Source organism: Oncorhynchus kisutch, linkage group LG14 (assembly GCF_002021735.2).
Source record: "Oncorhynchus kisutch isolate 150728-3 linkage group LG14, Okis_V2, whole genome shotgun sequence".
NCBI classification, from domain to species: Eukaryota; Metazoa; Chordata; class Actinopteri; order Salmoniformes; family Salmonidae; genus Oncorhynchus; species Oncorhynchus kisutch.
Genome location: NC_034187.2, coordinates 51414828 through 51432330, shown reverse-complemented (window position 1 = coordinate 51432330; position 17503 = coordinate 51414828). Strand labels below are relative to the sequence as shown.

Genomic DNA, 17503 nt, shown 5'->3' with positions numbered 1-17503 from the left:
AATCTGACACAGCGGTTGCATTAAGGAGAGGTATATATATATATATATATATAAAATTCCATGTGTATAACTATATTATCATCTACATTTATGATGATTATTTCTGATGAATGATGTGGCTATGCAAAATCACTTGATGTTTTTGGAACTAGTGAATCTAACGTGCCAATGTAAACTCAGATTTTTAAAATATAAATATGAACTTTATCAACAAAAAATGCATGTATTGTGTAACATGAAGTCCTATGAGTGTCATCTGATGAAGATAAAATTAATCACTAACCTTGAATTATCTTTATTTCTGGTTTTTGTGAAGGCTATATTTTGCAGGAAAATGGCTGTGCTTATTGTGGTTTGGTGGAGACCAAAATCGTTTGTAGTGCTTTCGCTGAAACGCCTATTTGAAATCGGACACTTTGGTGGGATTAAACGAAAATAGATTAGAAATTATATAAAACACATATTTTAGGAATTGTAATTATGAGATTTGTGGTTTGAATTTTGGAGCCCTCTATTTTCACTGGTAGTTGTCATATCAATCCCTGTATCGGGATTGCAGCTATAACAGGTTAAACATCTTTGAAATATGGGTGTGGCAATGATCCGTAAATTGAAAGCAGACCACTACCTGAAATCTACTAAACACAATGTTAATAATCCAGCCAAATTTTGGCAAGTAGTGAAAGGTTTGGAGTGCAGAAAAGATACACAGCTTCCTAAAGAATTGTTGGTCGACACAGATTGCAACTGAGAGAACCTCCATTCTGAAAGCCTTGAACCAGCATTCTTTAGATGCAGGCAGTTTATTTGAAAAGGTCAAAGGTATAATTGAGCACCCTATAAATTTACCTGACACCCGTGTGCACTCCTTCACCAGGTTCTCCTTTTCCTCCTTCTCCGTTTCAGAATTGTGTAAAGCCCTGAAAGAAATTGATTTAAAAATCCCCTGGCCCTGATGAACTAGACCCCCGCCTCTTATACCTAGCCGCAGAAATCATTGCTCCCCCCTTAACATGTATTTTTAACCTTATGCTTGATGTTAAGAAAATCCCCAAGTTATGGTATTCTGCATTTGTACTGCCTCTACTGAAAGGTGGAGATCCCTCACTACTTGACAACTATTGACCCATATCAAAATTGTCTGTACTGTCAAAAAGGTACTTGAGTCCTTAGTAGGCAGCTAAAGACCTACTTCCAAGAAAGCATCTTAAATGGAATGCAATCAGGTTTTAGGTCTGGCCACAGCACCGTTTCAGCAACATTCAAGGTTTTAAATGACATCCACTGTGCTCTTGATAAGAAGTTAGATTGTGTGTCTGTTTTTATTGATTTGTCGAAGGCTTTTGACACAGTGGACCATGCTGTGTTAGTGCAAAGGTTAAAATGTTATGGAATTACTGGTCATGCTCTAGATTGTGTATGATTTGATAGGTAATTTATAAACCAATGTGTAATGGCGGATTGTTGTAAATCTGAGTCCATAGAGGTGTGCTCAGGTGTTCCGCAAGTTTCTATTTTAGGCCCACAGTTGTTCGTTTTGTATATCAACAACATTGGGGATCTTATTGAAACAGCGGATGTTCATTTTTATGCAGATGATACTGTTCTTTATTCAAGTGGTAGTAGTTTATCTTTAGCTTTTGAAAATGCCCAAAGAGCATTTAACATACAACAGAATCTGTATGATTTAAAGCTGATTCTAAATTCAGGTAAAACAAAATGCATGGTATTTTCAAATGCCAGGCATGTTACTATAGAGCAAGTTAAAGTGTACAAATATTTGGGTGTGGGTTGATAAGCTGAGCTTCACTGTGCATGTAGAGAACTTGAGGAAGCTCAAGCTGAAAATAGGATTTTATTACCGGCATAAGGCAGGTTTTTCCTTTTGAAGCCAGGAAGGAGCTGGTACGATGTACATAACTGTCTATTAGATAGATCATTGTGATCTCTACAGCGCTGTTGGCTGGTCGTCACTGACCTTGCATAGGCTTAAACACTGGTATACACTGATTTAAGGCTATATTGGGTCAAATGCCATTGTTCTTTTTTAGTCAGGTCAGTAAATAAATATCAATTACAGTCCCATTCTGATTTGCTTCTAACAGTACCAAAAATTAGAACAGGTCATGGTAGAAATAGTTTTAGTTACTTGGCACAGTGGTCCTGGAATTCTCTCCTGAACATTTTAAAATGTGATCTAGTTTCGTTGGAGTTTAAACACTTGATCGATGTGTGTGTGTAATATATATATATATTATAGAAGAGTTTAATTGTTTTTAGGCCAGCTGTTTTTAGTCAAGATGTGTGTTTTTAATGTAAAATGTGTTGTACCGTATGTGTGTTTATAGTTTTGTTTAATGTTGTTAGTGTATGTACATTGTTCTGTCTGAAACGTTGTTCCCTCTGCTGCTATTGAACCTGGTTTCTCTTGGAAAAGAGATATTATCTCAATGAGAAAAAAAATAAAAAAGATTTTAAAAAAGATTCAATGTGCGGGACAAAATTGAGGCTATGATTAAGAAGTTGTTTCTGCATTACCAAGGACAATACACAGGTCTTTCCATTATTGATGTGTGTGCAAATTAACTCAAGCTTACAGACAACGTCAAATGGGATTAGGCAAAGCACCGGAGTTAGGTGCGCAATTATGCAGGTACTTTCCCGAAACAGATGACGAACTGGATTCGTTATCCCGTTCATGCCCTGCCTCCAGTTCACTTACCGATATCTGAACAAGAGAGCCTCATCGAAATTGCAACAAGCGGTTCTGTTAAAATTTAAATCAGAAGCCACCGCCAAATTTCTGGATTGGGCTGCGTTCTGAATATCCTGCCTTGGCAAATCGCACTGTTAAGACACTGATGCCCATTGCAACCACGTACCTATGTGAGAGTGGATTCTCGGCCCTTACTAGCATTAACACTAAATATCAGGCACAGACTGTGGGGAAAGATTTAAGACTGAAACTCTCCAATACAACATTGCAGCTATGTGCATCCTTTCAAGCACAACCTTCTCATTAACCTGTGGTGAGTTATTCACCATTTTTGATTAACAAATCAGGTTTTATATGTAAGATGGTTAAATAAAAAGAGCAAAATGATTGCTTATTATTATTATTGTGCCCTGGTCCTATAAGAGCTGTCACTTCCCACGAGCCGGGTTGTGACAAACTCACTCCATAATAAATTTACATTTAATTTAAGTTTAATAAATGTCTCGTGTGTGTGTGTGTGTGTGTGTGTGTTGCAGGCTTACAATGACGTCAAAAACATTAGAGCCCGCTGACCCTGGTGCTAGAGGGGTACACAGCTGGAGGTTGAACGTTTGAAGGGGTACAGGACTAAAACGTTTGGGAATCACTGCTACAGAAGATCTGTGGCACTGACGGTCATTAGGAGCAAGTCACAAGGAGACAATTTACTTTCCGTTTGCTTTTCAAACGACAGGATGAGAAGAGAAATGTGGCAGTTCAGGGCACTGATTAAACCTGCACAATTGCAAACACCAAGAAGCCGGTGAATATCAAAAAGGAGATACATTTTTTACAGCAGTCTGAACTAACCTATTGTAAAATATAGTGAACAGCGTAAAAAAAGTGATATCATTGAAGGCTATTAAAATCAAACAAAACATTCAAATTGGATATTAAATAGCCTCTTATGGATTTGAGGGGCTCGTGTTCAGTGTTAAGTCGTTGCTAGTGATAATTGTTTTGCTCGGACTCCCATTTCCTTTCACCTCTGAAGTCTGGAAGGCGAATGTCAAGCACACCCCTCCCTCCTGTTCCCATCCCCATCATCCTTTACTCACTGCCCTCTACCTCTCCTTCCATCTGGATGTCCTATGAGGGCTGATGACTATCCTGGGTGACCATGTCCTTGAGTGTCTGTCAATGTTTGTCAACCTGAAACAAAGACGTGATGTGAGAGCGACGTTCTATAATGCCATGGGTTGCAATGAAGCCATCTCTGTTCAATGCATTTGGGAAGGAACTGGAACACACTACATGAACAGTAGCGGCGGTTGGACTGAACACGAGGCAGTGGCCGTGCCAAGAGGATACTGTGTGCATACAGACCGCAGCAGAAACTGAGACGGTACCCATCTCCAGAGAACATAGTACATCAGCCCCCATAAAAATCTCCCTGCCTCTGCCATACCTCGGGCGGCAGGACCAGATATGCCAAGCAGCCAGCTGGCCAATCAGCTTGTCAGGGAACCAGCCAAAGGGCCCATCAACAACCCCAGAGAATCAGTGAGCTAATCTGCTAGCAAAATCCACCAGTCACTAGGGCGGAATCCAGATTTTCATACGGTCATGCCGTTTCTGTACCATACCAGGGTATATGGTATTACTGGAAGTGCACACGAGGGACGCCATTTCAAAGAAACAGTGCATTTGGAAATTATTCAGACCCCTTGACTTCTTCCACATTGTTATGTTACAGCCTTATTCTAAAAGAGATGTATTTGCCACCCCAATCTACACACAAAACCCCACACAAATGTATTAAATAAAGCATTTCCATAAGTATTCAGACCCTTTAGTCAGTACTTTATTGAAGCACCTTTGGCAGTGATTACAGCCAAGTTATTTTGGGTGTGACACTACTAGCCGGGACCTTATATAGACAGGTGTGTGCCTTTCCAAATCATGTCCAAACAATTTAATTTACCACAGGTGGACTCCAATCAAGTTGTAGAAACATCAAGGCTGATCAATGGAAACAGGATGCATCGGAGCTCAATTTCTGGTCTCATAGCAAAGAGTCTGAATACTGTATGTAAATAAAAAGGTCTGTTAAACATTTCATAAATTTGCTAGAATTTCTAAAAACCTGTTTTCACGTCATCATTAGAGAGTATTGTGTATAGATTGATGAGGGAAAACTATTGAATCCATCTTACAATAAAGCTGTAACATAAAATGTGGAAAAGGGGAAGGGGTCTGTATACTTTCCGAATGCACTGTATAATAGAAAAGCTAAATTTTAAAAAGTGGAGGTGGGACAAAATGGCGCCGTAGGGATAACACTTTCATCGAGCTTCCGTGGCATTCATTCATTTATGTTTATATTCATTTTCTTGCCTACAATAAGTCTGGACGGCTATGTCAAATTTCCGACAGCAGAACTACTAAGAACTCGACCAAAACCACCACCCCTGTAGCTGTTCAGGAGGAGCTAACTAAAGTTAGCGAAGCTAACATCATTGCGGATCCAGGTACAATGGACCTGGTGATTCAAAGGATGACGGATAACTAGGGATGCACAATATACTGTATCGGTAGACATTAGATAAAAATGCCTAGTTTAACGCTGATGTTAAAAGCCGAGGTCAAAACTACCGTGCATACCTATATAAAATGTAGGGACATGACGTAATGATGCCAGGTAAAATTTTGCCCACACAATGTCTGCTGTGTGGATCGAGCAGTCAAAAGTCAAACAGTCATTTGAAAAGGGTAAGAACATTTCAGCGAGACAACTCAAAAGGCAAAATCCATTAAAGCCAAGATAATGGACTTCATTGCCCTTGACAATCAACCGTTCTGTCGTGAGCGATGTTGGCTTTCGCCGACTGGTCGAGCGACTGTACACACTACCAAGTGTGCTATTTTTCAGATGTTGCCCTACCGGAGTTACAGTAATAGGCCCTCATTAAGGGCCGTAAGTCATGCAACAATGTCAGGCGGCTTCGTAAAATGTTATTCAAACCCATCAGCGAAGTGCGATGTATGGTATTGTACTCTCTAGATGCTGAGAAAGCATTTGACCGTGTGGAGTGGTCCTACCCATTCTTTGCTCTGACTAAATTTGGTCTAGGGGACAACTTAATAAAATGTGTTAAAAGTTTTATATGATGACCCTCAGGCTGCTGTCCTTACTAATGGGCTATGGTCAAATAGCTTCTCTGCACAGTTACCGGACATGGCTGCCTTTTGTCCCCTCTCCTATTTGCACTCGCTATGGAAACCCTGGCTGAGGCCATCGGCGTAATGCCTGCTATACAGGGCCTGCTCATTGGTGACGTTCGTCATAAAATAAGCTTGTCCACTGAGGATACTCGGATATTCATCTCTAGACCCGAGACTTCAATTACATCTCTTGTTAATATTAAATGATTCAGTGAATTCTCAGGCTACAAGATTAACTTAACTAAAATCAGAGGCTGTGCCACTTGGTAGCCTTCATTCTGTACCCATTACCTCTACCCCCCCACTTTCCTTTTAAAATGGTCTCTCTCAGGTTTCATGTATCTGGGTATATTTGTAACTCCTAAATTCCAGCAAATGTACAAAGCCAATTTTGTTCCCTTGTTTGATACAATAACACAGGATATGGAGCACAGGAACTATTCTGATTTCATGGTTGGGTAGAATATCACTCTTGAAAATGAACATTTTACCTAGACTACTTCACCCAATCCAAATGATCCCAGCCTGACTCTTCAATAAGGTAGCAAAATATGTAATTGGCTGGCTAAGTTTCCTCATGTGGAGTAAATGCAAGCAAAGACTTAAGATGGCAGTTTTGCAGCTGCCAGGCTCTGGGGGTGCTTGAATCTGCCTAATAGTAGGCTTTATCAGTGGTGTGCCCATCTATGTTATATTTCTGACTGGCTCACAAATGACTCCTCTATTCGTTTAGACATTGAGACTTCTTCAAAATACCCCTTACAGGATCTTTTATTTTTCAGAAGTTTCAAGTCTAAAGGATCACTGCAATAACCCCATTATGCTTAACACACTGAAATCATGGATGTAAGTTCAACGTTTTTTGGGAAGGTCCAAACTAACCTCTGCGCTTACCCCAATTCTTAACAACCCCGATTTTGGTCCAGGATTGCTGGATGTTGGCTTTTAACTTTTGACTTTATAGGGGTATACGTAGACTAAATGGTTTATTTGATGATAAGATTGTCATTTGAGCAGATGGTTGAGAAATATCGACTCCCAAAGAAGGACTATTTCCCGCTTTCTACAAGTAAGACATATTTTGAAGAGCACCAGCTTGATTGACAACCCACATCAGGGTCTGTCATTGAAATAAAGTTTTTTTTCCCCACAAAGGAAAAAAGTTTGTTTTGATGTTGAGGTCCTTTTCTACTGTTGACACAGAGGGTGAAATGAGTGTGGGAGAAATAATTGTCTGTTACTATTGACGAAGAGATGTGGGAGGACATTTGGAGATTTACAGATATCGTTTTTGCATCCGTACCAGAGCAATCCAGTTCTTCCAGTTCTTCCAGATCTTCGAAAGCCAAGTCAACAAACAGATTACCGACCATTTCGAATCTCACCATACCTTCTCCACTGTGCAATCTGGTTTCAGAGCTGGTGATGGGTGCACCTCAGCCACGCTCAAGGTCCTAAACGATATCTTAACCACAATCGATAAGAAACATTACTGTGCAGCCGTATTCATTGATCTGGCCAAGGCTTTCGACTCTGTCAATCACCACATCCTCATCGGCAGACTCGACAGCCTTGGTTTCTCAAATGATTGCCTCGCCTGGTTCACCAACTACTTATCTGATAGAGTTCAGTGTGTCAAATCGGAGGGTCTGCTGTCCGGACCTCTGGCAGTCTCTATGGGGGTGCCACAGGGTTCAATTCTTGGACCGACTCTCTTCTCTGCATACATCAATGATGTCGCTCTTGCTGCTGGTGAGTCTCTGATCCACCTCTCCGCAGACGACACCATTCTGTATACTTCTGGCCCTTCTTTGGACACTGTTAACAACCCTCCAGGCAAGCTTCAATTCCATACAACTCTCCTTCCGTGGCCTCCAATTGCTTTTAAATACAAGTAAAACTAAATGCATGCTCTTCAACCGATCGCTACCTGCACCTGCCCGCCTGTCCAAAATCACTACTCTGGAAGGCTCTGACTTGGAATACGTGGACAACTACAAATGCTTAGGTGTCTGGTTAGACTGTAGACTCTCCTTCCAGACCCATATCAGGCAAATCCAATCCAAAGTTAAATCTAGAATTGGCTTCCTATTTCACAACAAAGCATCCTTCACTCATGCTGCCAAACATAACCTTGTAAATCTGACCATCCTACCAATCCTCGACTTCGGCGATGTCATTTACAAAATGGCCTCCAATACCCTGCTCAACAAATTGGATGCAGTCTATCACAGTGCAATCCGTTTTGTCACCAAAGCCCCATCTACTACCCACCATTGCGACCTGTACGCTCTCGTCGCCAAACCCACTGGCTCCATGTCATCTACAAGACCCTGCTAGGTAAAGTCCCCCCTTATCTCAGCTCGCTGGTCACCATAGCATCTCCCACCTGTAGCACACGCTCCAGCAGGTATATCTCTCTAGTCACCCCCAAAACCAATTCTTTCTTTGGCCACCTCTCCTTCCAGTTCTCTGCTGCCAATGACTGGAACAAACTGCAAAAATCTCTGAAACTGGAAACACTTCTCCCTCACTAGCTTTAAGCGCCAACTGTCAGAACAGCTCACAGATCACTGCACCTGTACATAGCCCACCTATAATTTAGCCCAAACAACTACCGCTTTCCCTAATGTATTTAATTAATTAATTTTGCTCCTTTGCACCCCATTATTTTTATTTCTACTTTGCACATTCTTCCACTGCAAATCTACCATTCCAGTGTTTTACCTGCGATATTGTATTTACTTTGCCACCATGGCCTTTTTTTTGCCTTTACCTCCCTTATCTCACCTCATTTGCTCACATCGTATATAGACTCCATGTGTAACTGTTGTTGTATGCGTCGAACTGCTTTGCTTTATCTTGGCCAGGTCGCAATTGTAAATGAGAACTTGTTCTCAACTTGCCTACCTGGTTAAATAAAATTAAAAAATTAAATACAGATTGCATATAACCCCAAATCACAGACATGCTTTCAGACCCTCATCCTCCTCACCTCAGTGTCTTAAGTGTAAGACTGATATAGGCGCTGATATAGGCACCCTAACACATTGGGGGTTCTTTACTGTCAGGTCTCCCTAGTAGGCATTCTACGTCTATGGGTAAAAGGAGGCTTTACATCATCCTTACGTTTGCAGCGAGGAAAAACATCCTCTTACAGCGGATTAGTGAGAGGGTCCACTCTATTAAAGATTGGCATAAGATACTATTTGAATGGGTGCCACTGGAATATCTGACATGTACATTGCATTCTAAAACAGATCGGTTCTACAAAGTATGGGAACCTTCTCTAAATGATCTAGAAGCTGATTTATCAGCTATTATGCTGCAAGGATTTTCTTGGAATGTACAGTGTAATTCTGAAACAGATCACCACAGGACCTAACTTCTTTATTTGAACTGAGCTTGTGTTTCTGTCTGTATGTTTGTTTAAAATGTATGTATTGAGAGATGCAATGACAGGGATGGGGCGAGAATGGCGGGGAGAGGAAGATTGTATACATGTACGCGGGTGTGTGCCAGTGTGTGCCGTTTCTTTTTGCTCTGTCATCTCAATATGGGTGAAAATTGTGAAATTCCAATAAATAAAATACTGTTACAAAAACAATTGTGACGCACAAAACAATTTAGGCAACATGGATCTTGATCCAAGAGGGGATATAATTGGTACCCAGGCTAGAGTCTTTAGCCAACATTCCACTCCGTGCCATTGCTGAAAGGCAAGTCTCTGGCAATGTTCAATGTGCAGCTGGATTTACGGCAGAGTAGCTCATTGGGTTGTTGGAAATAACATCATTAACAACGTGGAGCCTCGAAGAGGCAAGTTTCATTTTGAGGCTTAAAAGCCAAGCAAAAGAGAGGTTGTGGTTGGAATTGCAATATTTAGATGTAACCTGGTAACTTGACACGGACTGGTTTAGTCTGGACAACAACAAAAAATGGTTGCTTAGCAATATTTGCATAATCTTTGATTGAAAGATAGCCGTGAGGGTTATCAAATCAGGATCAACTCCTCAAGCTCATTAATGATAGAAATGTTCATATTTGAAGATGGTAGAAGATCCAGTTACTTTGCAATGACAAGGAGTGGAATGTTAGTACCAGTATCTTTAGCTTCGGCTAGAATGTCTTTGCTGTAACCAAGAAGCTTGACATCTAGCCACTAAGCTAGCAAGTTGGCAAACCAAATGCAAAGCTATAGCCCTGAGATGGATATCATTTGACACATCTTAGATTTCTTATAGTTACAAGCAGTGGCGATTTTTGCCCCCAACCCAAAAACAGTACTGAAAAATCATACAGCCGGTATTTCGAAGAGAAACCATGGCCTAACCTTCACAATAATCCTTGCATTCACAGTCCGTCGATCAACCTTAAAACTCAAACAGCAGCCTAAGGCCTTCCACTAGCAAGTTTGTAAGAAGTTACAGAATAGCTGTAGGCTAATATGAAAATGGATGAAAGACTGAAACAAAACACGCTTAAGCGCTCAGCTTTTTTAACTTCTCAGCCAAGATAGATTAAACACTTGATCTTATTAAAAGCAGCTCTGCTCTAACTAGGCAACCCCATCGGCCTTACAAGAAATTCAATATTAATCTTATAACTTCAGAAAATAACTCCCACTGGATTCCCAGCCCAATGAAAAAAATAATAATAATTTCAAAAGATATGCCAATTAGTTTTTTGGACAATTGATTTTCTTTGACCCCTCCACTACCTCCTCCAGCCTGGTTGAATGGCTGTAGACAACTTTCTTTCCCTCCGCTTCCTTCCCCCTCGCTCCATGAAGGTGCGCTCTCCCACAGCGAAACTGCTGACTCTTGTCAGTGAGTGAAGGTGCCCTTCTGCCCCCACCGACCGATGGCTGTCAGAACTTCTAGCACAATCAGGCCTCCGCCCATCAAGTCCATCCCAGAGAGATGAGCAATATCCCAGATAAAAACGCAAACGCAGTTGACACTTATTTTTTTAAGCTGTTGTGGACGTCAAATCCACCGCAAGGTTAATTATTCAGCACTGCGCGAATACTAACCATCCTCTCAGGGAGCAACGTGAGAATGAAATCCTATCACCTGGCAACGAGGGACTTGTGTTTGTTGTTGTACATCAGCAGATTAGGTCCCTTAGATTCTGACCATCATTCATGCCCTAGATTCTTGCAGTTTCTCTTCACCGGGATGTAAAGGCCAAAGCGAGGTGGAGGCGAAAGTTGAAGCGTAACATTGACAAGCCAGGCTTGCACTCACACTACCGAAAGAAAGCAATCATTCTGAGAGGAACTCACCTAGGACGGCATATCGGCCAAGACCTGATCTTAATTTATAGATTAAATCAGAAGAGATTCCATATCAAAATGATACCATGCCAGGTTGGAGAGGATTGGCCCATTGTCCATTTGACACAACATTAGAACATAGGCCTCAGAGCCAGAACCTTGGTTGACTGCTGTTGAATAATTAATGAAGTCAGACACATCCAACCTTCAAAGAAATTTTTTTGTTGCCAAAGTGCCATAGCCTACAGCGCTCAACACCCCGCGCATCTAGCAATGAGCTGCTCAAGCATCAAAAAGGACAGATGGAAAGAGAGGTAGAACATTTCATAGACAAAGTTAGCAAAACAATTGCTTATAAAGCCCCTTTTCACATCAGCAGATGTCACAAAGTGCTATACAGAAACCCAGCCTAATCATTAGCAAACACTCCAGCTATTAGGTGAAGTGGATCTACATAAAACCTTTTTTTTTTTATCAGAAAATGACTGTAGGCCTTTTTAAAATGGTTTTGGAAGTAATTTAACATTTTCGTTATGGTCTTCAACCATAACCGTCAGTTACACTGTTATTCAATTACGTCACAGCCCTACCTGTGGGTAGGAAGGCTACACACACACACACAGAGACAGAGAGAGTGGGAGAAAGAACTGACAGGGGAGCACAGCAATTGTGAGCCGTTTAAAATGGCAGTTAAAAGTCCAGCAAGTGTGTGTAGTTGGAGGGAGAAGATGTAAAAGAAAAACAAGCCTGGGGATTTCTTGGCAGAATACTCCCATACATGTTTTGCAAGCGATACGTTTTATCCCAATGCACTAGGTCAGTAACCCCCCCCCCCCAACCGCATAAATTAACCCGAACAGCCACACAGAGACCTCTAAAAGTCTACGGCTTCATCTCCCTCACCCCATGATGCTGGTCTTCTCCAGGCTGACACTGATATTTAAGGCCACTTGTGCTTAGAGATAAGCAATCAATCAGATTAACAAATACTTCAGCGCACAGTTCTCCTCCATCGCGGCGAAATTGCATGGCAGCTGGGCTGTTGACAGGAAGAGGCTCTCGTTAGGCAGCCTCCGCAGCACACTTTCAGAATCACACAATTAGGTACGCCTATGTATATTTACATTTGTATAGCAATGGGGGAACGTCAGTGATTGCCAATTCCGTGCAATTAACTCAACCGCAAACCCCATCCCGGCTGTGCGTAGCGTCGACCATCCTCATGAACTGCAATGAGGGTTGTATGGATGGGAGGACCTTGTTGCTGTCTGTAGCCAAGAACGACTCCACAAAACCCGCTAACACTAGTCGCATTCGTAACAAAAATAAAAACAGCAAGAGGCTTACTCAATGAGAGAAGTTTGAGGTAGAAATCAACAAAAACAGGAATGCATGTGCTTTGTAGTGAGTTGCCAGATTCCGCAGTGTATATGTGAATGGAATAACCCAAAAACAAATGTTTATATGCCAGCAGAGCTTTTTGTGTTCCCCGATGGCTCCCCTGAGCTCTAAGCTCCTTCCTGCCAGCTCAGCGCCTACGCGTGCTGCCACAACCGCATACGTCAGCAAATTCTCCTCACCCAACGCCCCTGCCCATGGGTACATGGAGGTTAATTATGAGCATCAAGGGCCATGATTGAAGACAATAGGAGAATGTATTTGGTCATTACCTCTGTATGGGGTGTGTGATATGAATTTGGTTATGCCTGGGACTGGAGTCTAACGGAAGCCAGAACAGCACCTTTGGCATTGAAAATGTGCTTCACAGAAACACACAGTGATCTCACAAAGATGCCCGTCTTCAATTCAGGAGTGTCAATACAAGTCCAACAAAAGGTTCCTTTTCACATGTCAATTCAATGATCATCAGGATGAATCTGTGATTTCTAGTCGATGAGTCACTTCCAAGAGGTTGTGTAGAGTGATCCAATGCGAAGAACACTAAAGATTCTGAAGCGGTAAAGATTCTTTCAACATGAGCAATCCAGTGTTTAAATTACACTTTTAATCACACAACAAAACAAAAAACATCCATCCCCTTGGTTAATTACCCATTTGAGGTATTTGCAATTCTGGCCTCTGGCTGCATTTGATGATGTAGGCTAAACTCAACTGGAACCCAAGAGCCACAGCTCCGGTATGCCCAAATTCATTGCCGGGCATCAAATCAAGCATCCCGCCCTGTGCTCCAAACAATGCATTATAGGGATTCTGAACGTTTGTTGTACAAAGTTTGCCATCCACTGCAGTTAAATCGGGCACTGCATATTTCATTACCTGTTGGACAGATGGCTGCGGCGGAGATGCTGCAGGGAATAAACGTAGGTTTTGGGATTCTCTTCAGCCAAGCCTCTATTAGATGAATCTATCAGAATCAGATCCTCATCACATAGCGCATTAGAGTAACTGTTCACGGGGAGTTGTACTATCCCTGCTTCAAGCAATTTGCTTTGATACGTGTACAATGGGGGGGGGGGGGGGGGGGGGGGAGAGAACACATTGATGACTAAGCCAATAATGAGATCGAATAACTTGACGAAACAACTCCATTTGGCATATTGTCTGCTGCCGAGGGGGACCTTGAAAACAGGTTCTACCTAGACAGCTCAGAGGCCATTAAATGTGCATGATACATTTGTATAAGGAAAATGTTGTGCGTTAGGCTGTGTCATATAAGAAATACATGAGCACCAGGGTGCATCTTTATTTATGACTTATGGTGCAATGGGGGGGGGGGATCACTAAACACTGTCAACGGAGTGATTTAGAGGACATCTGAAAAGTAGCGTCGCTGTTGGCCTTTGTCACATATTTCAAAGAGAAAAGGTAGATACAAAGAGTAGCCTTTAGATCACCCTTCTAATACCAATTATCACTGATGACTTCTGCCGCTCTCACTGCAGCTGGCCTATACACCAACATGAGATTGCTAGAGAGCTCAGAAAGCATTGCTTCAGTTTAATCCACCTATGAGATCTTCATTCTGGAGGGTAATGAAAGGGTAAAGCTGTGGCCTAAGGCCCGAGTGATTCACCCATATAACCTGGGCACATCTGTCCTGGCAGAAGAGGGATTGCCCGCCTGGCAATAGGGGTGTCATTTCCCCAAAAAGGGTGTGTAGGCCATTGCTTGGACTGCAACCTTGTGGTTTGAGTTTCAGTAAGCTCAAAGACGCGCTTGCAATCCCCTCAGTCAGTCAATGCAGCATCTTGACAAGTGAGATGTGCTGTAATTGTTTCAATGATCCAAAGGATGTTTTGGCAGCTGCAATCAATAAAAACATGACACGAGCTTCCAGACGAAACATGACACTGATTGACGTAGCCTGGTGTTTGAAAACAGTAGCCTATGGATCAGATAAGGCAAATCAAATTGACTATACTATATCTGAAATAACCTGGTCTTAGAGAGCAGGGATGAAGATCACATTCTTGTCATGCCACTCACTGTTCCATCACAAACAATATTTGCATATTTCAATATTAGCTTGGCACACTGCTGACAAATCCAATCTCCGCATTCTGTTCTCGCTGTCCGGAAGAGCTTGATAGATGGGTTAATAATCTTCCCACCGTCCTCAGGTTACCTAGTAAACCCCACAGCTAGCTAACCATTTACCATGGAGAGGCTGGGGAACCATGTGACCACCCAAAGTAGTCCGTTAGGCAGCATATCAGACATATGCAAAAACAATGCAATCCTGTTACATTAGACTTGTCCCAAATGGCACCCTTTTCCTGATATAGTGCACTACTTTTGACCAGGGCTCATAGGGTGTCATTCGGGGCTCACCACAATTCTGCATTGAGTCTCCTTGCAATTTTACTGAGGAAGTCCTCTGGAGCTATACTTGAAGGTACTTGATACAGACAACACACACATAGGTCTAGGCAAAGTCTGGTACTTAGTGTGGGAGAGGAATAATGGTAGTTGTGTGAAAAGTGCAACATTAGCCCAGGATCTACCAATTATCCTTGCTTGTTAACATAGCATGCAGGCAAATACCCATAGACTCCAAGTCACTGTCCTTACATTGGCTTGCGTAACTACCTCTAACTTCCTTCATACTGCACACAGACAAAAATGGTATCCACAAGTGCATCTGACTCTGGGGAAGTAAATACAGGGCTCATTGCCAAAATCTCTTTAAAAGAGAAGTGCACACTAACATACTGCCTAGGCAGAGTAACATGCACTTCATCTAAGGTAATGCATTAACTCAGATGTTTCACTTCAGTAGGGGCATTATTGCACCTTGTGCAATCATGTACACTACTAACCAATACTTAATGGTGCCACTGCAGTAACAGTGTGGGTTATTAGCCAATACCCAACATTAAATAAAAGCACATCAGCTGTGATTTTTGAATGGGACACTCCAATGCTGATCAAAAAAAAAAAAAAAAAGATGCCAGGGCAGGCAGCCGTTTGGACAGATAGGATTATTCTGCTATTGTGTGTAGAGATACAAAGAACAAACCGAGGGGAGACACCCCCTGGCTTCCGGGTTTTAATCCTGCTGTCATAAAATGTGTCACGTTAACTTGATTTGTATTATAAATTGGCAGTGCCTACATATTCAAGCTGGCCAGTGGCCATATATTCATGTTAGGAGGCCAATAAAATTGTAAAGAGCTGTACTTGCATGTATATGCTAAAGTATCGATAATTACCACAAACGTTGGATGTTTGAGGCTATAAATAAAACGAAAAACCTGAGACGCAGATCAACATAGTTGGCAATGTTGTACCCAAAGTGAGAAGTGGCACTGACTGTCCTCTTGGAGCCACGATAACCTCGACTTTGACTAGGATACCCGACTTTGATGAGTGAGTGAATAAAACAATGAGTTAATGAATGACAAGAAAAATAAAGTTCTAGGCCTATTCCTCATGAGGAAATGTCCAGGACATTGCTTGCCTAGCTAATTCAGCTGGCTAACAATCTGGCAGCTTACTCATAACACTGAGCAAATTGTTGATTTGCAGGTTGTCCCGTGTTAGCTATATAACGTTAGCTGGTTCGTTATTAGCTAGCTCATCATTTTTCAAAGACCGTCCGGGGGAAAGCGGGGAAAGTTTTACAACCGGGAAGTTGTGCGCCATGAAAGTTGGCTACAAAAACAGCATTATGAGGTCAGGGAGACACAGATCACGAGACATTACCATACAGTCAATGAAGCTAGGCATCAACCCATCTAGAACAGCAGCAAACATGACTCCGCTTCTGGCTAGCAATCCTATTGACTAACGCAACCAACGTTAGCTTTGGCTGGCTAGCTAATACTGCAGTTCGCTAACGTTACTTACCATGGATCGAACTCGTGGATGATGCTCTCGAACCGGATCACTGCAAAAAGTCTAGAACTGAAGCCTGCCAACCAGGCCAGAAAAAGAATAGTAAACGAGAGTAAGGACTGCCACCCCGCTGGCTGTGCCAGTCCGCCAGAGAGGCCTCCTTTCCCCCCTCCACCCACGGCGTTGGGTCGGCTGTTACCATGCAGCGATCCTCCGGCATTCGGAGACGCTTTGTGCTTGCCGTCCGTGGCTGTGTGCTGCTCCGCCATATTCTGCGTGGTTTGCGGCATCGGTCGCGTTTGAAAGAGTAGTGAGCACCCTCCTGCCACGCTCCACTATCTCCCGCTATTCCCGTACAGCGCCCAAGGTTTTTTGACCTGGTTTAGTCTCCTTATCTTCACTGTGTCCACCGGCTTTTTTATTCACATTCGTCAGTGACAACCACCATTACATCGCACACGCTCTTGTAAAATGTAATCAGATGGGAGGGAATGGGCGGGACAATAGAAAACCCTGACAGCCTCTCACAGAACGACAGGTACAACAAGGCGGAGCCAAAGACTGCTGAGCGGTTGGATATTCAAAACCCAATCCCGCGCAAGTACTATGATAACAGACCGATTTGATTACCAATGGAATATCAGAACCTACCTAAGATCGTTGAAAACCCTGGAAATGTATTTTATTTTATTTTATTATTCATAATACAAAATCAACTTACATTGCTACATCAAACACGTCTAACAAAAAAGAAAATACTCAAACATACAAAAAATATCAATAAAATCATTTAAAAAATAAACAATTTTAGGTCAATTGTATTCACTCCGAATTAACGAATTAAAATGATTCAGGAAGATGTTATTATAGTTGTTATTTACTAGGGATAATGTCTTAACAAGATAATTAAATTCAATCAAAAAAAAATGTAATTTTGGGATAGAATTTTGGAATTTTTGTTTATGTATAAAGTATTTGGCAACAAGAATTTAAAAAAATCACAAACA

The 17503-nt window shown here is 42.0% G+C and overlaps 1 protein-coding gene across 2 annotated transcripts in view; it reads right to left on the bottom strand.

Annotated features, from left to right (window-relative positions):
- Positions 1 to 17001, bottom strand: part of LOC109903741 (dolichyl-diphosphooligosaccharide--protein glycosyltransferase subunit STT3B) — an 89595-nt gene extending 72594 nt beyond the window's left edge. The window contains exon 1 of one of the 2 annotated variants that reach the window (XM_031788530.1): positions 16509 to 17001. The gene's annotated coding sequence lies outside the window, so the exon portion shown is untranslated. Of the gene's footprint in view, positions 1 to 15913; positions 15933 to 16508 lie in introns of those variants that run through there. The other variant, XM_031788531.1, reaches the window with a different exon arrangement.
- Between the last annotated feature and the right edge of the window lie 502 nt (positions 17002 to 17503).